Source organism: Phaenicophaeus curvirostris, chromosome 8, assembly GCF_032191515.1.
Source record: "Phaenicophaeus curvirostris isolate KB17595 chromosome 8, BPBGC_Pcur_1.0, whole genome shotgun sequence".
Taxonomy (NCBI): Eukaryota; Metazoa; Chordata; class Aves; order Cuculiformes; family Cuculidae; genus Phaenicophaeus; species Phaenicophaeus curvirostris.
The window spans coordinates 32202893-32227169 of NC_091399.1; the positions used below are offsets into that span (position 1 = coordinate 32202893).

At 38.9% G+C, this 24277-nt stretch overlaps 1 long non-coding RNA gene across 1 annotated transcript; it reads left to right on the top strand.

Moving 5' to 3' along the window:
- Positions 1–1004: 1004 nt before the first annotated feature.
- On the top strand, positions 1005–23059 carry LOC138723624 (uncharacterized). The gene is made up of 4 exons (XR_011337910.1): positions 1005–1054; positions 15940–16038; positions 17356–17418; positions 22906–23059. It is a non-coding gene; the product is annotated as an uncharacterized lncRNA (long non-coding RNA).
- The last annotated feature ends 1218 nt before the right edge of the window (positions 23060–24277 follow it).

A 24277-nucleotide genomic window follows, 5' to 3' on the forward strand; every position in this document is an offset into this window, starting at 1 on the left:
GGAAGAAATAGAGTATAAAGTGTAGCTGTAGCAGGATTCAGGCTACGCGAGAAAACAACTGTGGGGCAAGAGCCCTCTCCCCTATTTCAGTTACACGGATGAGCAGAGCTCTTACACTTGACCTTTGTTTCTAAATCATCCCCGGAACAGCGGCGGGGGCTGTGGAATTCCTTTGGAAAAGGGGCAGATCCTGCAGGGATCCCCCAGGGAACCTGCATCTGGGGCAGCAGCTCCGGGTGGGGGGTGGGAGAGCCGGGGGGGAGAGGGCACCGAGCTGGCCGTGTCCTCCCACGGGGGATGGGGATTGGGGGTGGGGGAGAGCGATTCCCGAGGGGCTGGAAGGTGAATCCAGCCCAGCCGCCGGTGCGAGGGATGTCTGCGCGTTTAAGTAGAAGGAAACGCTTCCATTCCCCTCGTCAGCGCGGGGAGAGGAGTGAAATCAGCGCTTTATCCCACGCTGGGATCGGACCCGAGCATCGCAGGAGATGCCGTCGCACGCTCCGCGCCAGGAAAGGGTTAAAAACAGTAGAAAAAACATCACTTTTTAGCTTTGAAAAGAAAGAGAAGGGTCTCTTCCCCACGACTGCTCCCCCCCCTCGCCCCGCCGGCGTTTCGAACGCCTTCCAGGCGTTCGAAACGCCGGCGGGGCGGGGGGGGGGGGGGAGGTTAACCGGGCTCTGAAACCGTTAACTTTGGCTGCTGCGGCTCCTCTCCCCTTTCTCTTCCTGTCCAAATATTTTTAAATTTACGCGCCTTAACTAACAGTCTGCTTGTAGAGCTTGGGTTTCCTCCGCGGAGCCGGCCCCCCCCGCGCATCCTCCGCGCCCGGCGGGCAGCCGGCATCCTCCCTCCTCCTCGCCACCGCTGCGCCCCTTTCTTTTTTTTTTTTTTTTTTTCCCCTTCTTCTTCTTTTTTTCCCCCTTCTTCTTCCTATTTTTTTCTTCTTCCTTGTTGTTTTTTTTTTTTTTCTTCTTCTTCTTTATTTTTTTTTTTTCCTCCCTCTCCCCGCAGCTCCTCAGCGCATCCCCGGTGCCTTCGCAGACCCTCAGCCGCAGTGAGTACGGAGCAGGGACCCGCATCTGCCGGGGGAGGGGGGGGAGGATGGTGGTGACACATCTCTGTGGCTGCTGCCCCAGATTTCAGGGATGCAGAAGCATCTTCTCCCAGCGCAGCCCACGCAGAAGATAAAAAGAGGCAGGTTTGCCTCCAGGTTTCCTTAAGAAAATGGGAAGCAAGGTGTATCACCCAGCCGGAGGTTTCCATGACCTCTTGCTACACTTGAAAACTGAAGATAAGCGAAACGGGGAGGAGGAATAAACATCCACCCTTGTTGGTGTCTGTGTCACAGAGGCCAGGGAATGACCTTCGTATGTAAAGTCCAGGGCACTATTCTGGTAGCCAGTTGTGCCAAGTCTCGCTCTGCAGACCCAAATTATAGAGCAGCACTTGGAAAAAAAACTAACTTCTGCCACAGCACCGAGGGGTAAGATGGCTTCTTGCATTTTGAAGAAGTACAAATCACTGGAACGTTTTAAAGGTTGCAGCTTGTCAATTTATACTTCTTTCCAGAACATTTGAATTACCTTTCAGCACGTTACCAGTTATGATTGTGTGGAGTTCATCTTAAGGAACTAAGAGGAAGAGAACTGTCTGTGCTGGATGCTTCAGAATAACCTTGACCTTTCATTAGTGCTTATCCTAACAGATAAGTCATGCAGGGAAAGCAGGGAATTGGGCAAGGCACCTGCAGAAGCAGAAATGAAATGTCTCTATTTTTAAACTAGTGTTAAAATGGCCTCTGAATCCTACAAAACAAGGGACACTGAGGGGCTAAAAGACAAAATCTAGAGCTTGCTGGCGAAATTCAGTTCGACACATGCAGGACCCGGAGTTAATTTCCTCAGCCCAAGATACAGCTTGTGCCGTTAGTCCAATCAGCACTGCTGAGACTCACACTGCCAAAAAGGGTAAATTCCCTCTGAAAGAAACTGAATCAGCCAAAAGTATAATCAGCTTTTCAGGGAAGTACAAGACCACTGAACCGTGTTTCCAGTTGCATTTCTTTGTTCCTCTGCAACTGCTTTCTGATATTTGTAGAAGTAATTAGGAGGGCCACCGGTATTTATGAGTATTTTAAATAAAAAAATCTTCATTCTGTGTAGGAAGCATGAAACGTTCTGCTACACAGTGCAGACACTGAAAGGTTAAAGTCACTTCACAGCTCCTAGTGAAAGTTCTCCTTCAGCAGATAGTGCCTATCAAGATGGTCTTTCTCTTCTCCTGTTACACCCCGAAAGCTGGAAAGGCAGCATTTATACGGCAACACAGCCCTCTTCACTGCTTAATATTAGGATTATTATCAACACAGTATTTTAAGGAACACTTTTATACACGGAGCTAATGGACGTTTAAAGGAAAAGATACTTACACAGCAGAAATCACAATAAAATGAGTATTCAAAAGCTTTTCACAGTTCGACCCTAATGAAACACCAGAGCAGTCCTGGGCACAAAGTGCATTTATATGCAGAGGATACTGCAGGCCAGAATAAGGGCTTCTGCAAAAGTTAGTTGTAATTTTCTGCTGAGGGAGGTTCACACATTTAGGCCTCCAAGTTATTAACATCTATTCTGATGGAAACAGGGACATTTGGATACACTCTGTCAAATAAAAAAGAGCTTTCTGCTTCAGCTCTGTTACCACCAAGGTGACGCACCCTATTTGAATAGCTGTCCTTCTAAATCAGGCGTGCCAGGATGGGAGGGTATTGATTGGTCACCAGCTTTTGCTTATATTTAATGATGCTGGGAAACAGGCAGAGAAGATTTTCAGTCCTTACTTCTTAGGATACCAGCAGGCCTGGAAACCAAGCTGTTAATTATAAATACTTCCAACAGAATGGACTTTTAAAAAAGTTTTCTGAAAGGAAAACTATGCTCTTCTAGAAAAAACAGCTTTGTATCTGGACATAGCATAGTCCTTGAGGGTGTGACTATAAGTACACAAGCAGAGCTGTATTTAATCTCTATAAGGGAATTTCACAGAGAATATCTGTGGAAGAGAAAAGGATATTTTTTTCATAAGCACTGCAACTTTTAATAATATCGCGTCCTTGTACCAACATATATGCTCTGAATAGTGTGATGTCTGTGGAGATTTCAGATGTTATTTGTTTTAGCTCCTGTAAAACAAGGGCTGCAAACAAAAAGCTGTGCTACACGGTGATATATTCACAGTGAACTACAATTTCCTTCCTGTATGAGCATTTTAATTTATAGAAACATATTGTTCTGTGTAAAGAAGGTAGTAGATAATTAACTGTATTCATTTAATCTAATTACAGGCCTCTGAGGCAAAAAGCTGACACTTTTCATTGTGGTATATTCAGAGAAGTTAATTGAAAAAACATTGCAGCCACAAGGCATAACATGCCCATCGTGTATTTGATACTAATGCTTTCCTCAAAAATGGGATGAATCTGATGCTTGCTACAGATAAGAGTTCCTGTTACTCACTTGAGTAAGGCAAAGTCTGAGAAGCTCATCGTGCAGTGCTGCAGTGCACTGCCATATCTCTGCAATTCCAGAGCTAACCACAGACAACTTCATTTGCCACATTGTGAGATGGTTTCGTAATGTACACAAGTATCTATTACAAATTAGGAAAAAATTGAATGCATTTTTAGCTGGGACATAGGTCAGAATTTGAATAGAGATATGCTTTGAGAAGCAATAGGTCAATGTATCAGCTCTTAGCTCTGTTTAATCTTCAGGAGGAATCAAGCAGTAGCAGCAGCCTTACCCCAGGAGTTGTTATTGGGAGTGTAATTTGTGTTCTTAAGCCATCGGCAATACAAACAGACAAACAGGCAGCAAATCAACACTTGCAGCTCCTAAGTAGATAAAAATAAATGTATGTCAGACTGTTTGCAGTTTCAGAGTAATTTTTCCTATCACCTGATACATACCAACAGCTTAATATTCTGAGAGCAGTGCTACTTTCATTCTCAAAAGGAAAGTAAAGCAGCTCAGCTCTGCTAAGCTTGCCTTCCAGCTGACAGGACATAACAGACCAAATGTGCTGCTTACGGGGAAGCATTTGCCATTTATGTTAAAGAAATTCTGGCTTGCAAGCTGTATCATCATATCAGAGGCAAATGTCACCATTTCCCCCTGCTTTATCCCTGCAAGAGTGTAGCTCTGGTGTCTCTGCAGCTCTGCCAGGACACCTCCCATTCCCCTTCCAGCTGCTGCGCTCCCTGGGTCCTGCTTGAATGGCCTCAGGATTTGCTCTGCCCGTGGGCACACACAGACCACCCAGCGCATCCAGCCCTCTCCACCTCTCTCTTCCCACGTCTCCAGGTGTTGTTATTCCCAGGTGGTGGGAGAAAAAAAATTGCAAAGGCAGTGCTGCTCATCCTTGTGATGGAGCGTGGCTAATTTCTGTGGTTATGGTGCAAGCCCTGGAGATGCCAAATACCCCCAGTGAGAGGTCGTCGAGCTAAGCACAGGGCCTTGCTCTACACTGCCAGTGAGATGCATTGCTGGCAGCCCCACCTATAATTTTGAAATTACTTAAAATATTTTCGAATGTATTTTGCAGAAATATTTTTTACTGTGGTTTAAACAGCAGCATATTGCACTTCAGGCACTTCAAATGTTAATAAATTCAGAGGAAGCCTGAAAAGTAAACAGATAGTGAGATGCGGTCACCTTAACTCTGGTGCTCTGGCTCAAGAGATCCAGACTATTTGATGAAGCTGTTTGACAAGAAAAGAAGTGTGGCTATAGTCACTAGCCATATCCGATTTCTATTCTTATACCATTATAGATAAATCACAATTTGCATTGATGTCTGACTCATAAAATCAGCTTATTCATAGAGTTCAGTCTGCACTTACACTCCTTCTCTCCCTGGATGCTCTTAACTAATCAGCCTTCTGCCCGGCTCCTGCTTTTTTTCTCCTCTGTGCTGTTTTCAGGCAACTTCCAGCTCTTGCTCTGCCACACTTTGTTTATCCATCCCTCCATTCCCTGGCTCCTGCCTTCTTGCACGTCTCACATTCTGTTTTAATCTCCAAGTTTCCTTTCTTACACACACACACTTATTTTTTCTTAATTATTTCCCCATCTTATCTTTATCTCCATTATGTTTATTAATCTCCTTGCCTAATATATCATATCCTTTCCCCATTGCTTAGCAGAATCCCATTATGTATATACATATATATACTCTTTTCAGTCTTTTTTTCCCTAGTCGTGAAGAACTGCTTCCACAACTGATTTCTGTCCATGACTCTGTCTTAGGAGAAGTCCTAGCGCTGGTCAGTAATAATCGTCTCCCTGGCATCTACCACCTGCATCTCCTCCTTCTGCCTCTCGCTTTTTGCTCCCTCCCATGCTCTGCTGGTTACAGGCCTCCTCCCAAACTCTTTCATCTTCATGACCCATCCTCCTTTTCTCACTGTAGCAGCAGCAGCAACAGAAGAAAGGGAGATGATGCACTTAGGAGGGGTACCCAGATCTCATAGGATCTCTTAGGAACACAAGAGGAGAAATGGCAGAGAAACACTGCTTGGTCCCCACTGCCTCAGGCAAAGAGGTTCCTCTGCAAAAAACTCCACGTGGTGTTTGATTGCCATGCAGCAGCCACACGCAGGATGAGCTCTATCCTTATAGGCTGATCTTCAGAAAATTTAGCTGCCAAAAGCTAACAATTCTTAACCGATCATGTGCAAACAGAGATTTTATGGAGTCTTAGACCTTTGTTACATTTAGATGTGCATCTGTGAAACAACAGCAATGATGCTGCTCAAAAGATACATGGATGAAGCTAGACTAAACAGTGATGGTGTTCCATTTCAAATTTTCAAATTTTTCCTGCAGAGAAATGGGGATACCAGCACTTCTGAATGAAGCAACTGGATTATTACTTTTTAATATGGGCAAAGTATTTTTTTAACCTTGCTCTTGAAAATTACTACAGTGGTTTAGCTGGCAACTGCCAAAAAATAAACCTGAGGCAGATGCCTAGCTTGGAAAATACCAGCCCAAACCGTTACAAGCAACTGAAAACAAGATGTTTTTATGAAGCACCAGACAAGATTGAGCAAAGCAGTTCCATAACTTTGGCCTAAACATGTAAGATTTTTTTAAGTGACCTGTAATGAATTTCTTAGTAGCAACTTTGTTGAAATAAGCAGAATTGAGTCATATTTCACATTTTTGGGTGAAGACATTTCCTCTGAATGTAAAGGTTATGATCCAGAGTGCTCTGACGATGAGGGAGAGAGAGGTGTGTGCTGGGACTGAGTCTGGGAGCACTAAGACTGAGAGTTGAAATAGGTCCTTTGGCAAAAAAACCAACTTGGAAGATCTTCCGAAGTACCGAGATAAATGATCAAAGTATTCTATGAAGATGAAACTTTATGGAGTTAGCAGAGAGAATGGAGGGAAAGGAATTGCTTCTGGTGGAAGAACATCAAAGCAACAGAAAGGGAAGTCTGAGGTTCTTAAACACCCCGGCTCTGATCTGCATGTGCTGATGGATTAAACCCAGGTAGCAAAGCAGCTACCCTCCTCCCCACACCTTCCTTAGCGCAGTTTACCATCACTGCCCTCAGCAAAAGCACAACCTAACAGGGGGCCTAAAGGTGCTCCACATCTCCCATAGTTGACTGTTAGACTCCATACACCAAACTGAAAACTAAGGAAGTTTGGGAGGTGCTCTATACAATGAAACCTCCCTTTTATGGCAATGGCAATGTACGTCCACCAGGTTCGAGGGTATTACCTGTTTTAGTCATCTGACTTAAACTCTACCCTGCATCCCTGCTTGAGATTTCAAGAGTAGGTACATGGCAATGTTTGTGGCAATTACCGTGAAATGCTATTTTGAATGTAAAATTGTCATTCCATTTTTCTGCTATGCATGAAAGTTAAGAGAGTCACAGAAGTCCTTTCTAACTATGCAATGCCTGCTAGTTTGCAAGTACTACATTAATGTACTTAATGTATTAATATTTTTCTTGACTATAAAATTGATAGTTTTAAATTCTTTTAGCAGACCGAATGGATTGCCTGTCACTAAACAGTACGTTTGCCTAAAAGATATGTTCTAGCTTGAAAAGAAATTAATTCAGGAAGTGCTGTGGCCTTTGTTTTGCAGGAAGTCAGACTAGGTGAAAATAGTGGTCCCTCTGGCCATTTCATCTCTATCAGTCTCTGTCTAGGACTTTAACACCAGCATAACATTAACAGTGTAAATTTTCTAGGCAGTTAAAATAGCCTAAAATTTATGGCATAACCTGTGTTTGAAGCAGTTTGGTTATATTTAAACAAAATGCTTTATAGTAGTGATTTTGATTATGTAAATTATGGTCAAAATTGTGATTTGACACTGCATGGAGAGCTATGAAATTAAAACTACTCTAATTAAAAAAAAAAATCTGCCTTCATAAACACAAAGGTGGAAATTCTTGCTAGGTGCTGTTGCTTGGCATACAAGTTCTTTTGCTTTTCTTATAAGTGCATGTGATTAACATGCTTAGATTTCTTTTCAGGTTTAATATTAAGCCTGAGTTGGCAGTGCTTAGTTCTGGGACCACTGCAACATTTACCTAATATACTTTACTCTTAACAGTGTTTTATGCTCAGCACCTTCTTCTATTTGATATATTTTCACCTTTTATGTTAGCAGAAAAAATGAGGTTCAAGGATAGCAGAAAAATTGGCCTAACAACATGATCCAATGAACCACTAAACAGCTTTCGAAGAGAAAATGTAGCAGGAAGTTCTTTCCTACCAGGTATTAAAAATAGACTGCACCAAGTCCTGGAATGCAACACAGCAGTTATGTAACAATCTTTCAGTGACTTGCATTAGGAAATATTCTCAGTAAATGTTTTCCTTTCCTAACAGCCAGCTTAATTCTCTGAAGTTTGGAAGTTCTTCATATGGATGCTTTTAAGAAGTCTAAAATTATAATGTTCATTTGAATAACCTATCAATTAGCAAGCCACATAATGACACCATCTAATGGTACAATTGAGGTATTTGAATTTAATATACCATTTTCATAATGGTAAAATATGAAATACAGTGTGGAATCCAGTTCTTTTTCCCCACTAGTTAGGCTTGATTTATTTCTGACAATGTAGTAATTTGGGTACATATCTTAAATAATGAGAATACTGGCTATCTTGAACCACTGAGAAGTCTTTCATATGTTTAAAAAAGATTTACCTTTTATTAAGTGCTTTTTATAAATGGAGGCATCTGCGTAGAACTGAGGGGAGCCAGAAGAGCTATATCTAGCCTCTAACATATTGGGGAAATCAAATGTTGAATTATTTTGAAGGGCATCTGCCTCAGACTTTTCTCCAGGGATTGAGGAGCTTTCCCAGAGGTTTAGGCTCTGGATCTTTGCAGTATAATTTGAGAAGGTAATAAAGGAGATGGAAAATAACTAAAGTCTAATTTTTGGATTTTCACAATCCTATTGGTTTCTTGGATTACTTCATGTTCAGAACAAATCTGCAACCTCCTCTGCTTATAGCGAGAGTATCATACAGGGAGGGCAATATTACTTTCCAGCCTGCCCAAAACCTTGTCTGCCTTTTCTAATTTGTCTGTTAAAAGACACAAACCTTACCACAATCTTAAGACTCCCATGGCCCTCAGCCCCAACCTATCACTAACATTATTGATTTCAGTTTATGCTTCCAAGACAGGAGAGTTCCCTAATGTGAAGGCTCACACATCTCTCCCACCGAGTTAGTACCTAACACAGAGTCAGTATTTCCTAGGTTGCCATGTATCAAGATGTGTCCAGAAGCACAATTATGGACAGTTTTCATCACCCACTCATGTCAGTGATGGAAAGTGATAGGAAGTATTTTGGCAGGTGAAATTCTGCCCATATTTTCATTCCTATTAATAAATTTTTCCCAGTTTGTGTAATGGAGATTAAATACCAGGGGATCCCAAATGGTCAGATATGACCATGGTAAAGCAATATGAGTCTTTTTTTTAAGACAAGTAGAACATTGCTCTTAGTGTTGGGTCTAGCTTTCCTGAGAGGATTTTAAAATTTTTTTGAAGCTAAAAATGCTTTTTGTGCAACAGATGAAGCTCCACACTGTTCTTTTTGAGGACACAAAAACCCCTTGTCAAGGTGCAATCAGATAAAACATCTGATTTATTTTCTCTTTCACTGTTTTGCATAATGACATAATTATAAAAATCTCTATTTGACATGTAAAAAGCTATACCACCTTAAAAATACTTCATTTTGGAAAGATATATAAATAATAAAAGCAGGAGAACAAGTTAATCTCCTGTAGGGAACCTGTTTGATAAAATATTAAGAAACAACTTAATTGGCAGTCTGAAAGAAAATGATACAGGCATACTGAATCCACCTCAAAAATCTGTATTAGAAGAACAAGCAAGCAAGTGAGCATAAGAGTTAAAATAAAAGTGATTTTTAGGATCAAGGTGTCTTTAAGGCCATAAAATGAAAGAAAAACTGATTAAATCATCAATAAATTAATTTGCTTCTAGCTGTTGTTATACAAATATATTTCTGTGAACCCAGTGCCTAAAAAGTAATTTGTGAATAAGTCAATACTTCTTTTTCTACGGTGATATATATGCAAAGTTTGAGCTGTTTATGAGGGGAGGAACACTCTTTCATGCATAGTATTCAGTAGTGCTCCGAATTACAGGAAGACTGTCATCATTCAGCCTGATTAGTTTACATGATCTGAAGCAAATAATATTCTGTATTTTCTCCTATATTTTATGACTGGTTTCATACAAGCAAAAATCAGACTTCATCCATTTGAGGAAAGACATATTTTAGAGGAAACAGAGAATTGCAGACCCTTGCTATAGCTAACTTTTCAGTAAGCTATGCTTCACTCAGTCGTTTGTGAATATCCCTCAGTCTGAGTTGCTATATTCACTTTTCATACGAGATTTGCTGTCACAGTGATACTTAAGATCAACATTGCAAATGTAGTTGTAAATGAAAGCTGCTATTTCGGCCCAATTTAAAAGCTCAAGTCTTTTCTCTTGCTAAACAAACATGGGAAACCTGATTTGCATATTCAGAGAAAATGATTCCCTTCTTTTTCCCAAATTTGCTGTTATTTTACTTGCTATCTTCCTTTTGCTTTCATACCTTTATTCTCTCCATTAACATTACTGATGTCTTTAAATTAACAAGTCCTGTTATTGTATTTATAAATGAGGAAAATTTGCTATCACCTGTGAAAACCAAAGCAAAGCTCTGCCACACCACATTTTCATCCACTTTCCATAAAGACAGAGCTTATCCTGTAGCACATATACACACTATACTTTCATGCTGGGAAAAAAATCTGTATTTTACAATATCTGTTGACTATGCACAGCAGAAGAATAGAAAACACCACCCAAGCTCAGGACAATTAACAGGATGTCTTTGGAATATTTTTATTTTATTAGTCTTTTCTTTTGCTTGAGCCAGTATTCCCCTTGAGAGGAAGAGAAATGATGCTGAGACAACTTACTACTGCAAATTAATTGTACGGTCTATTTCCTAAGCACTTAATTTGGCCACAGCAACCTGTTTAACTCAGAAGAGTTGTCAGAAAGTGACATAAAAGAGAGATCAAGTTCTTTAAAGGTGGCCAGTAATTTTTAAAGGGATAAAGGGAAATGGCTGGCATTGTTGTCTTTGGCCAAACCTTCTTCTAAACAGGGCAAAGGAAAATCAAGTACTTTAAGCTGACCAAAATTCATGCTACTTGAGATCTTTTGGGATAGTTCACTGAAATGGAACTATGAACTGGAGCAGAAGAGTAAGAAAAGAAGTCAGGCCTCATATTGCAAAAGCATCCGAAACATAAAGAAGAAAGCATAAAGAATAAATATTTTGTACTTTTCAAAACAGATAAATCTGAGATTTCACATACAAGTTTGGGACAGGAATTGGGATAGATGCACCTACTTAAACCTGAGCCTCCTACTTGCAAGCAAGTTGCCTCTATGTGCACAAGCACAGTTAATTCCATTGCAAAAAGACCAATACGTAAGGTCCCTGTTGCTTCCAAGTCAGTGGGAGTGAATGTAAACTTTTACAGTGTGGCTTGTTTTCCCTTTTGTAGCTCTGGCATTCTAGGAAGTATTTCTTTATGTGTACCCCTTGACTGAGTCCACTCTTGGTATGTGTGCCTCTGGGATTAAGCAATCCTGAATCCTTAACCCATTGCCTCCAATTTTACCAGCTTGCTGCCTTGGTTCTTGTCTCACAGCTGTATGGACTTCAGCTTTTCAAAGTCCAGTTTGGCTCAGCCTGTCAACACAGGAACTTACATTTGGCATAAAATCTTTTTGGGAGCACAAAGGTATGATTTTATAGTCAAATACATCATATTTTTCTGAGAAGACTTAAAGGCAGTGGATAATGGAGACGGATTAGGATTTGGCATTTTATCAGACTCTCAAGGAACCTCTCCCTGAGTAAACTCTGTTTCCCTGGGAATATTTATTGTTCAGGAAGCAACACTTAAAATTTTCTTTGCCATATTAAAGAATTCCACACAATTCTACAGGAGGAGGTGGAGATGACTTCCACTTGCCTGATTACTACTTATAACGCTGTTCCTTCTTCCAGGGAGCAGGCAGGCGTTAGCAAATACTTCTAATACAGAATATTCTTTGAGAATAGGACCTAGATGTTTTAGCTGTTAGGAGGAGAAGACTAATTGATGTGAGTACAAATTTGGAATGAATAAAATACTTATCCTGGTGTATTTTGAAGGTAATCAGTTCCCATTTTGTTAGAATGACCTATTTTCAGAGAACTACCTTTCGCAATTTTAAGTTCCAGAGAAATATGATTTTCAGAAGTTCAGGGATTCCTTTTACTAAACTGACATTGAAGAAATTATGTTTCATTCTGTGCCTAATGTCTTCCTTTCCTGTCTGCCCTTATCACTTTCGAGAAGCCAGTCCCATCAGTGACATTCACTTTGCAGGCTCTGTGCCTGCCAGCTTGCCAGCCCTGCAGATGCTGGGCAGGAGGGAATCTCCTTGCAGGATTAGGCACAGACTTATCCTGAATGCTACTCAAAAATCCTAATCTGAACCGTGCTACGAGAGATCCATTCATTTATTAAGAGCAAATACAGCAGACAACTAATGCAGCACTTTTTCTGTTTGTCAAACCTGCTGCTAACAATGAAGAAGATGATGTCATCCCCTGGATGTGACAAAGGACTCATATTATATGCAGTAAAAACAATGAGTCAACAGTTTCTATGCCCTTGAGGTCAAAGCATTCAACAGTTTTGAAAGTAGACTGTTCTTTTTGTGCACAGAGCTTGTCGTTTTATATTCAGACAAAGTGTGTAAAATCAGGATATAATTTAAAAAACAACCTAATTTTAAGTTTCAAAGAGAATGTTTCAAATTAAAAGTTGAATTGAAATATCTTATAACATAAACTAACTGATAAAAATGTCACCCAGATTTGTTAAATACAATATGGCAAAACACTTTTTTTTGGTCAAAAGTACACTATCTATGTTAAGTTATCATCTGTATGATCTGAGAGGCACTTTGCAATTCCCAGTAACATTTGTAAGAATTGGGGGTATTAATGCAGCAGCTAAATAGCATGAAATGTTTTGGAGATATTATGTAATAGTCCTAAAGATAAGAAAGACCTTTAACATGGAAATACATTTTGAGAGATAATTGAAAGCAAGGAGTCTAACAACCAAAGTTTCCCAGTTTTTTCTGGAATACACAAAGTATTGACTACATCCTGGCCACCTTTAACCACAGCTGCACCTGGCTCAGGCTAGTGCAAGAAATGCCTAGTATTGATACAGGATACATATCCTTTCTTCGGTAAATCTGAAATCATGATGGAGGATTATTATCCTCCTCATACAGTCAGGGAAGCTGAAGCACAGAAAAGTGGCAGCTCAAGGTCATTTAAAAGTTAGGAGAGTTTGGAAAAGAACCCAGATTTCTCAATCCCTGTCCAGCATTCTGTCCACTGGGCTTCATTGCCTCACCGAGCTTGATACAGCTCCTTTCTGAAACTAGATATAATTTAACTTCGAGAATGGTTGTCTATAGCAATTTTATTTTGTGGATTAATAGACTCATCTAAGTAGATCGGGCTGCTGACACATAGTAAACTGCAAAGGAATCTCAGGCCAGCTGCAGTCTCCCTCCCTGTTGTCCTGCAGACCAAATCAGAGACAGGAGAGCAAAATGGATTATATCTACATGGGCTTCTGTTTAGAAAGAAATATAATTACATAACTTGCACAGGAGATCCCAGGCCTGAGTGACTACTTACCCAAAATATGGAAGAGCGCATCTGCCAGGGTTGCTGGTCAGACAGCTTCATTAAAAAAGTAAATGCAAGAGGCATGGCTCAACCTGATCTTTAAACTCTGTGTCCTCTAATGCTTAAGAAACTCTTATCTTTTAGATACGTGACTCAAATATTTAAGCTCTAAAGTTATCTTGGATGTTTTAGAATTATGTCATACTGATCAAGCAAGATGAGGAAGCTTCTGAGTTATCCAGCAGGCACAAGAGCTCTGAGGCTCCACAATATTCCTTGCAAGCAACAGAACTCATGGGATTTTAATACTGAGGACTTGCTGGAGCATTTCAGTTGAAACACAGACATTTCCAGTAAAAATTCAGTGACAAGTTGCTCTTACAAACTCAAAAAAATCAGATAGATTTAAGACAAGGCAAAATTAAGAGACTAAAGTAATTTACAGAATTTTCCCTGGATATCTCGAGCTCTTTACAAATCATATAGCATGCAGTGTCTGGTATTTTTATTTCCATTGTAATTGATCTTCCATAGTCATGATTAAGGAAGGAAACAATTATTTTGATGTCATGTAAAAGAGTGATGAAATATGTCTCCCATGGGAAATAGACAGACATTAGAATCTCTTTTTGAAGTTGTGAGGTATTTTTGCAGGCAGTATCTCTTGCTACTTAATGAAAGACAACATCTGAATGTACTGGAGAACACTTCCCACACACTGGAGCTGTGTTAGGTGTGCTCTTCAACAGAATATTTCCCGTGACTTACACAAATACAAACATGTTTAATTATATTAAAGGTAAAATTGTTATTGGTCTATTTAATAAGTAGACATATGAAGAAAAAATAAACATACGGGCTCATATCTTAGTGTGTTCCTGACCTTTGCTTTTAAAGGCCTGATCCCAGCAACAAACTTAGAAAACATGCATAACATTAAGTACTGTAAGTACTATTGAAGCTGCTCCTTTGTTAAACAGGTTATTACAAGTTCAAACTTGGGACAAAGATTCCTATTCAGGAAAATACTGAAGATCATATTTAGAATTAAACATATCTTCATGTTATCTAGTAAATTAAACCTGACCTAAGCAGGTGACACTTCCAAAAGAATAGTGTAATGAGTGCCCCCCCACAAGCAAAGGCATATTAATATTAACTTAGAGGCATAACATTTTCACAATTTTGCTAATATGAGATCTGATAAAACTAAAGTTCTGTTCAATGTTAATTTGACTGCCAGCATAAAAAATTCAGGCTAGTAGCATTTATAAATTCATAAAGACAAATGTATTCTTAATGTGTTAAGTACTATAGGTGGAAATCATTAAAAAGCTTTTAATGAAATTATAAAGCAAATCATTAGGCTTTGGGTTATTTTGTATATGTGTTTATTACGTCCCCATTAGATCCATTAGTAGCTCTATCCTTTATGTTGCAGTGCCCATTTAGAACCTCACTCATAACTATCACTTCAACAAACCAATTTACAGAGGTGTTATTGATCTGCAACAGCGTTACAAGCTCCAGGATTGTGAACAGGAAAAGTCTCAAAAAGCATCAGCTCTAATCCTGATTTTACCTCACAATACAATTGACATCATGCTGCAGTATGGATATAGAATTAGCTATGGCTCAGGGTTTATATTTTTTGGATGTATTAATTTGTTTCATAGTTCTACTGCCGGTTTTCTCATGTATGTATACAGGAAATAATGCTTCAAAATATTAAAAAAAGCACACTGTTTAGCTGGAAGGCCTTTTGAGAGAACATCATATGCTTTCCTCTATTCTGTAAAGTTAAATTTATTTGTCTTGTTTTCTCTTCTCTGGTAATTTTCTGTTGGGAGGAACCACAGGGAAACTTTATACCAATTTTAATCTATTTTCCCTCATTAAACGAAGTACAAAATAGGCATAGCATGCATAGTATGTTAACTATGTTTTGTCAGTTAGTGTCATCTGTAGAGAAGAGGCTGCATACAAAACCTGGTGGGCGTTTCCTCTGTCTTCTAGACAGATCTGTACCCCCTTCAACGGGGAAACCTGGGAGACTCCTGATTTGATCAGTAATATTCCTATAGCTCGGCTATTTTCGGATAGCTCGGAAGCCTACACTGTGAAGAGAAATGGTGAGAGAGTCTCTGGGAGTGGCCTCAACATACGCCTTCTCTGCTGCAGAGCCGAGGATGAACCCACATCCCGGAATTAGCAGAAGGAACAAATGCCTTTTGTAAGTCAAGGGTGGAGCCAATCTGTTCCTGAAATGCAAGATGCATCTGGGGATGCTGGGTGGAGAACAGGTCTATTCCTGAATCCCAGTATTGGACAAACAGGTATAGAAGCACTCGAGGAAAAGGAATATGGTGAGTAGGCTTTCTCCTAGCTGAAGAAATAGGGCAAGATTTTAAATGGGATTATTTTCTTGTAGAATATATAATCTGTCCTATCACTTAGATGGAATTATTACCCACTCACGGCATCCTACATACCAGAATGGTATTACTCATTCTCCTTGACAGAAAGCTAGCATTGTGGTTTTGGTGATACACTGAACATTTATTTTGATCTTTCTTGTGTTTTCAGGTGGAAATGTACTGTCTCCTTCCTGATCTTGGATTAGATTCCACACTGAAAAAAACATTTTGAAAGTGATTGAGAATAAAAGTTCACATGGATTTATTTGTAAGTGCTGGTTACTGGCCTCCTGTAACGAACAAGCTTTTTCCTAGCTGTCTAAGTAATTATTAGGCAATTACCTATTTTCCCTTGCAAATGCCATATTATGTATGAGTTTCTCAATGAGAATAAAATATTGCTTTTTAAACAGGAGTGGATATTATCACTTCAAATGTGCTTATATGTATTTCCTGTGCTTAGATATAGCCTAGCAATAACAATACCACAATTACCAGAATGTATAATCTATAGTTTAGTCCTGTGTGAATCAACACAGAGCCGAACGAGTTGCACACATCCTGCAGGATACCACTGCCACTCTGAATTGTTTCCTGTTAACACTGTGCATCTGCAGTGTGATTTCTGAGCCACACTCAGACAGACTCCTAACTTAGAATTCTAGAAGTTACCTCCTTCTAATATTTGATAGGATCTAAATACAGATTTAGGTATAGACATAGAGTGAAAGCCTAATTTGTTTGTGCTTACCCAAGTGGGAAAAAGAGAAAAACAGATTTAGAGGAAAAGCAGTTTTAAAAATACTTATGGGATTTCCAGCAAGAATGCAGAATGATTGCACACATGGCAAGGGCAAATGTTCAGGATTTCAATTTGGTTGTTACATTACAAAAATAATGCATACCTGGGTCTTACATACTGTGAAGACTTAAATATGTGATCTCAGATGCCCTGCCATTCCCTTTAGAATAGAGCATAATTTCTTCTCTATGTAAAATATCTGAAAAATACATACTTTTCCTAGTAATTGTATGGAGTTGGAGAAAAAACAAAGCCCAAACTAAAACAGAAATATGTGATTTTAATTGCAACATGCAATGCAGCCATACACTCAGAACAATTTTACAAGACTACCCTGACCAAACATCACTGTCATGATTCAGTTAGTCCAAACTAACTAACTGGACTGACTGACTCAGAAATTAAATCTAGTTGACCCATTCAGTGACTTTGTCCTTTAGTTGGTTCTCCAATTCTGACGTTTTAAAACAGATGTTAAAACCAATATAAAGTTTTAAAATACTGAAAACCACTTCAAAATATAATTAAAAATACAGTCCTTTTTTTTTTAAAAAAAAAGAGGTGGCAGTTGTGTTATTTGACAACCATTTGATTTGGACTCGATGAGCTTCTAACTCTCGTTTTGCTTTATAACTACGGGACAGACCATCTTTCATGGTTATATATAACTTCCACAGAGTCTCTTACAATCCATCAGAATTTTAGTATGTTTTAAAATAACAACATAGTAATTTAGAGAAAATATATTATGCAAAATCTGTTACTTCTCTCTTTCTGATACAGGCCTATAATACAAAAGAGAGATTCCGTCAGGAAGCGACAATCAATGCAGTGCTTGCTTGAAAGGTATTTTAAATTATCCTTTCTTTTTGCTGCTTCTGGTACAAAATAATGTGATGAATAAATTACTCAAACTTAATCTATCCATTGTAGAAGTTCATTGTGAATATTTATTATGCTAACATGCACACCTGTGTTGCAGGGGCCATTGAGGAGAGCAGGGCAAGGGTGTAGGAAGCAATCATGGCCATGTAGTCAAGGGTAGTTGAAGAACTGAACAAACACATGCCACGAGGGATGACCAAGCCCCTCGCACTTGATCACTTTTGGGACACATCCCACAAGCAAAAAGACTACTATTAAATTTTACCTGTATATACTAATCCAGCTGCTCTCAGGCCAGGTTCCTGTGTAAGCACTTCGTACCCCTTTGCAATTAATGGTCAATTGTCCATTATCATATGACAGGGCAATGGTGAGCCTGGCTATCCCTGCTGTAAAAGAAACTCTGAAAATAGTGTGAGTTCTCTAGGGTGAGTGCATGGAAGCTGATTTAGCTGAAGCTGATGATGAACTATTCTGCTTGTCCAGATCCACACTGACTTTTCTGCATTATTGCTGAAGGAATCTAGACATACATCTCCTCATGTTCCCCATGAGAAGATGCATCCACGAGGCATGTTGTTTGCACTGGTAACCCTGCTATGACATACACAGCTCTGCTGGTCTTATTCTCTACAGAGCTAGTTCATCATTCTTCATCAACCTGTCTCCTTAACCCTGACCTGTCTTCATTTCTGTATGTGATTTTGGACTCTGAAGCGTGTGGGTGTTGCTCACACTCAGGCAGCAACCAGATTCAGCTCTGCTGACTTGAGTAATTAAAAAAAAAGAGCTTGCAAATCTGCAAGGTCATTAGAAATGCATATGATATTATGCTTAGAAAATTATTATTAATTACTTAACGGTGCAGATTTTTTAGTCAGTTAGAAAAAGCAGGTAGAATTATCAAATTTGTCTTATTTATTGCTAACTTCTTAGCTGTGGCACCACCTTGTGGACATTACTACATGGAACGACTTGGTGGTGGCAACAAAAACAACTAAACAGAGAAGGCATTTTGGGAAAGCAACTGTATTCACACATGATTCGCTAAAGCAAAGTAAAATAACTAAATTAAAAAACAGATTACTAAAAAAAATCAATGAAATAAAATGTATAATAATGCTGTCATTAGTGCACTCAGTTGTCTTTGCAGTTTTTACCAACTCTTCTGAGCCAAGAAGAGTGGGAGCCTTCAAAACCATTTTTGTTCCTTCTTGATTAAGTAGCAGCATCTGAACTCCAGTTCTGTTGTTGCTGTGCAAGCAGACATGATTTGTGCAATTATCCCAAGCAACAACACTTGCAAAATCAGGACCGTAATACAGAACACATGGAGAAAATCTTAGGTCCTACCCCATAAATGTAAACTCAGCAGTGGGGTTAGTGTCCAAGCTAAGCCACAAGAAAAATAATCTCTGACAGACACGAACTGGTGGATCCTGTAAATGCTTGCTGAAAAACAAAACAAAACAAAACAAAACAAAACAAAACAAAACAAAACAAAACAAAACAAAACAAAACAAAACTTTAAATTCCACTCTGTTGCCCATTACATTCCCAGAACAACCCTTCACAGTGGAGATAACAGGGTGTTCCTGTTACGAGTGCTCTATCTGCTACAAAAAAATCAGTGAAGCACAGAGAAGCCAGAATTTTAAACAGAAGACCTCTGAGTTCTGTGCAGCATATACCCATCCCATGTGTGAGTAAGCTTGGGAAGCCTAAAATTAAACATCAAATTGCATTTTCTATTTCCATCTCTTCCAAAAGTAACTGCATACTACTTGTTATTGACACTAGCATAACGTGAAGGTGGAGGAGAAGATGAAGACTTGGATCAAGTTCCTCCCCTCTTGGATTGTCAATGGACTATGCTGAACTCTTCCTGGGAATCTTGCATGTGTAAAACCTGCTGGGGAAGAACAGCTTCTGTGTCTCTGGCACAGTGCTGGGGCACAGGCCTATCATTTCTTATTTCTTCTTCAAATCTGGGCCCCTGCAGCCCAAGCACCGCAGGCCCTTTGACTAATACTGACCATACCCCAGGCCCTCCCCAAACTCTCCTTAGTAGTTCATGGAACTTCACCCACTGAAGCATTTCTATTTCTATTTTAACTTTGACAAATATGTCACTATTAAAGCAAGGCATGGAAACTCTGCAGCCTTTAGCTGAGATAACTTGTTTTAAGTAGCTGTCTTGATTGATTTTTTTTCTTTGTTAGACAATCTCTCTCTTAAAATGAAGTTTGCACAAGTTTCTTCTCACTTCTGTGTTTTTTTGCATTCACAAACTTCCAACTTAAAGTGATAGGAATAACCAGTAAATCAAGTTTTTGCCTGTCAGCCTCAGGGGCCGCTCCATGACTCCCTTAGTGACATTTCTAACTGAAAGGGAGGGTTACAGCAAACATCAGAAGTTGTTAAATTGAAGTAAATGAATCAATACAGGTAGTTAACAAACTTTTATAGGGATGCTTGCCTGACATCTAATGTAACTCTTGGAAGAATTGGTATAGCATTCGAGACACCAAAACACTCTGTGAAGAAACCAAGCACAGAACATCTCAGACCAGCTGAAATGATGTACTGAGTGTTGCCAGCCAGCGAAGCAAACTCCTCTCCAATGGAGTTTGCAGATCTTACCCAGGAGTTGTAGCATGCTGGGTTTTAGTGACACGTTACTCATACGGATTCCACAACCTACATCCTTCTCTATTCTTACTGTTACGTATCTCTAGCAAAGGAGGTAAATAGTCATTGCTGCCGCAGACTGCTGAAAAGTCTTGGAAGAAGAGACATGAGGAGTAAGCATTGGCACAGCCCCTGGAGACCCTGTTAGCTGAAAATAATCTGAGCAACAGCTATTGTTATGACAATGAAATTCAGAGTCAAATTTACTCTTGCTTAAATAACCCCTTTCTATAAAGATGTTCATTGTTGGAGAAGTTGCCAGCTGAGAAATGAAGGCTGGGATGGATTACAGGAGTGGAGTTAAAGTAGCTAAAGCAAGCCTCTGAGGGAGCCCATTCCAGAATATTGCCACCCTGAAACAGATTATCAGGAAAGATCAGAATACACATCCACACAGATTTTTGGAAAGTTAGATTATTAAAATGTCATGTAATGCAATTAAGTATATTGTTTGGTATAAAGTCCATACTAGAAAACAGTAGAAACCCATCTTTAGCTAACTTTGATAAGCATACAGACATGGCTGTGTCAAAATAACTTCAGAATTAATGAAAGTTTGAGCAGAAAATAACTTTTTAAAAGAAAACACTTCCATTAATGACATAAAATTATATAACGTCTAACCTGTTTGTGTTCCTGGGCCATCTGAAACAGAATAGTCTGAACACAGTGGATGCAGTTATATACAATAATGCTTTTTTCACATTAAACTTTTTAACTTCCTTGTTTAAGTAGATATTTTGAATAATTTATCCTTCCTCCTGCAAACACTCTTGTTGGAACTGGTGTCTTTCCTTTACGAACAGCAGTACCTGTTTCATGAAAGAACTTAGAGCAAAATACCATTTTTTCTTTAATAGCTCATAAGATTAAAATACCTTGTTTCTTAGAAACTCGACTTATTTTGTTTTTTCTTCAATAAACAAATTTTTGCTTATAATTCTTAATCTCAAAAAGATTAAGCAGGTTATGTGGGTAAAATTGTTTTCATATAGTATCTTCATACAGTAAATATTACATTTATTTTACTTTTTGTGCTCACTAATTCCCTAGTATAAGTGCACCATTTAGAAAAAAAATAGGTCTCCTAAATTCCTAGTGATTATTACAGACTGACTATTAAAATTATTTTCAATTTAATAATTTGATTCTGGAAAAATAAGGTATATTTTATTCATACTGAGTGCAGAGATTCTTCTCCTTAGGCACCATCAATGTAATTCTGTTTCCCATCGCAATCAATTGCACTAGTGTAGCCTTATTAATGGCCCTGGATGGATCTGGATGGAAATTTTAATCCAGAAAATTGCAGTAGCAGTTACTGTAAACCTTAAGTGAGTGACACAGAGGAGACTATTCTTATATTGAACTCAGTTTGTAAAAATACCTTATTTCTCTTCTTCTTTACCTGGTGAAAATTATTTTGTGTCCAGCACATTCAGTTGGGTTGGTTTTAGAAAATAAGCCAACAAGCTGTGTGATAAAAATAACCTTACATTTCCATAATGTTATTTTCTCCAGAGACTTGGAACTCCCTTGAATGTTTTAATTATTTCTTTCCCTGAAAGTCAACGAAGTAGCATGGCACTGTATTAAAACAATTCTCTTTGGGTTTCTGCAAGAACTGATTTCTTACTGATTTAGCATATCAACTGCAAAACCAATTTCCACAGCATCATTGACCTTATGTCACTTTATATATTACAGAAGCTAGACAGAAACAGCTTCAGAGGGCTACAACGGTTAAAAACTGTTCAGTATAAATGAACTTATTAAACTGACACATGCAGGAGACAAGCCCCTGAAATTATGGTGCTAATCTACATGGCTTAAGGTCAAATTTCTGCATTTTTAAATGCCATTTTTAAATGCCAACATAGAACTGCAGCAGGCATTAACAGAAAATGGTATGGAACAAACAGAAATCTGGTTGGGGACAAGAGAAAATCCTGTGAGAGAGACAGTGAGTGAGAAAGCAGCCAGTATTCCTGGGGTAAGACTAAGGGGTTCACAGCTGTTGTGTTGAAGAACAGAGGGAGTTTCTGCCACAGGGAAAAGGGGAGAAGGGCACCAAACCCGAGGCATGAAAGTTTCAGCGGGTCCTTCAACAAGGGAAGAATCTTTGGTCCACAGAAAACCAAAGTGCCCAACTCTCTAGCTGTCAAAAGGCAAGGTAATGTTATTAAGTTATTTAATATATTTTTTTAAGTGAACTAAGGTTGCATAAGCCTCTATGCTTATTAGACATTAGATTTAATTTCCTGTATTAGTGAGAAACGGGTGACTTGGAGCTATGACAGCCTTGAATAAACAGTAGAAGTAGGAACCACTGCTAGAGCTGTCAATTTAACTCTCAACTCTCCCCACGATAAAAACCATCCCATGCAGAGACTACTGCGGTCAGAGGAGATCTGCTGTAAAAGCATAAAGTCAGGGAAAAGTGGTGGCAGTAGACGGCAACTTATGACTAAGTTTATTTGACCTTCATATGTTATTTATGTCTGAAGACTTAATTCTGTGGTTTCAGGATGGATTCATCTTTAGCAAAATTTGGTGTCTTCTAATAATTATCACAAGCATTAATTATACATTTATGTCTTGGTCTGCCAGAACCAATGTGACTCCATATATCGGTAATAAAGAAACAAGCTATTTATTGTTTCATTTTCTGGAGTGCAAAAAAATAAAATAAAATGCTTTATAATCTGTTTATTTCCTAATTCCTTGTGCAACACTCCCCCATTTTTTGTTTTCCAGAGTGATTTCCCTTGTTCTTAGAAGCAATTTCAAAAGAAGGAGAATCTGGGAATTCTCAACTCTGTAAGTTATTTCCTTGGCATTTTCATGATGAACAAACACAGGTAAATTCAGCTGATCAAAAAACACCATTATCTCTGCTGCTCCAGATAAATTTTGTGTCTATTAAAATATGAAAGCCATTTTTAACTTCATTTTGTTCTTATTCTGAGGGTCACAAACTTCATTACAAACTAAGTGCCATAGCAGATGCAATGTTATTATATATTTTGATTTTACCTTGCTCAAATTACAATATTTGCAACTCTTTGAGACATTGTATTGCCTGAAGTAATGTGTCAAAACACATTGCAATTTGTTAATATCATCACTAGTGAGGAAAGAAGGTAACAAACCAAAAAATGAATTCTGCATCATAAGCACCAAATATTTATTTCTAGAATAAAGTAAGATAGTAATAAGATTTTCCAGAGGAAGATTAAACTCAAATAGGTGTTCAGATAGAGAGAGGTCGTTACAATCTGTAGACCAGCTGAAGTGAGACATCATTATGGGTATTCAGCATCACTGATAGTAAGACCTGAGTCATTTCTATATTTGTATTTTTAAGTCAAATATCACTCTGATGAGACACTCAAAATACTTACCAGCTTCCATTATGACTTTTCTGGGCCTCAGCCATCTGGATGTATTCCTAGGGTCACAGCCTTTGCTTTCTTTAGGATTCCTACATAGTCAAGTTCCAGCTAAAACACTGACAAGACATAAGCAAACTGCTTCAAATATTCCAGCACCACTGAGGTTGGAAGCACCTCTGGAGATCCCCCAGTCCAACCTCCAGCTCAAAGCAGAATCACCCAGAGCATGTTGCCCCGGGGTTTTGAGTATCTTCAAGAATGCCAACTCCACAACCTCTTTTGGGAACTGTATGACAGATGCTCCAGTCTCTTAATCTTCTTCATGACCCTTTTCTGCATTGCTCCAGTATGTCCTTGTCCTTCTTGTGGGGAGCCCAGAACTGGGGACAGTACTCCCATTGAAGTTTCCTAAGTGCTATGTAAAGAATAATAATCATCTCCTTTGATATCCTGGCAATGTTTTCCTCATGAAGCTAAGAATGATGCTGACCCTGTTTTCCAATATATATGTTAATAGATACAGCAGAATTTTAAGGACATGATTAGTTTTATATTTCCTGGGCCTGCTATATATCAGGGAAATACAAACAATATTATTTTTCCAATACATGGTTTATGTCAGCATCAGGGATTCTAGCTATTCCCTAAATAATTGGCCCATTAAAAACAGTTGTTTGGGATGACTATACACTGCCTTCTAAAAACATCTGTGCATAGATTTCTAAAGGTAACAC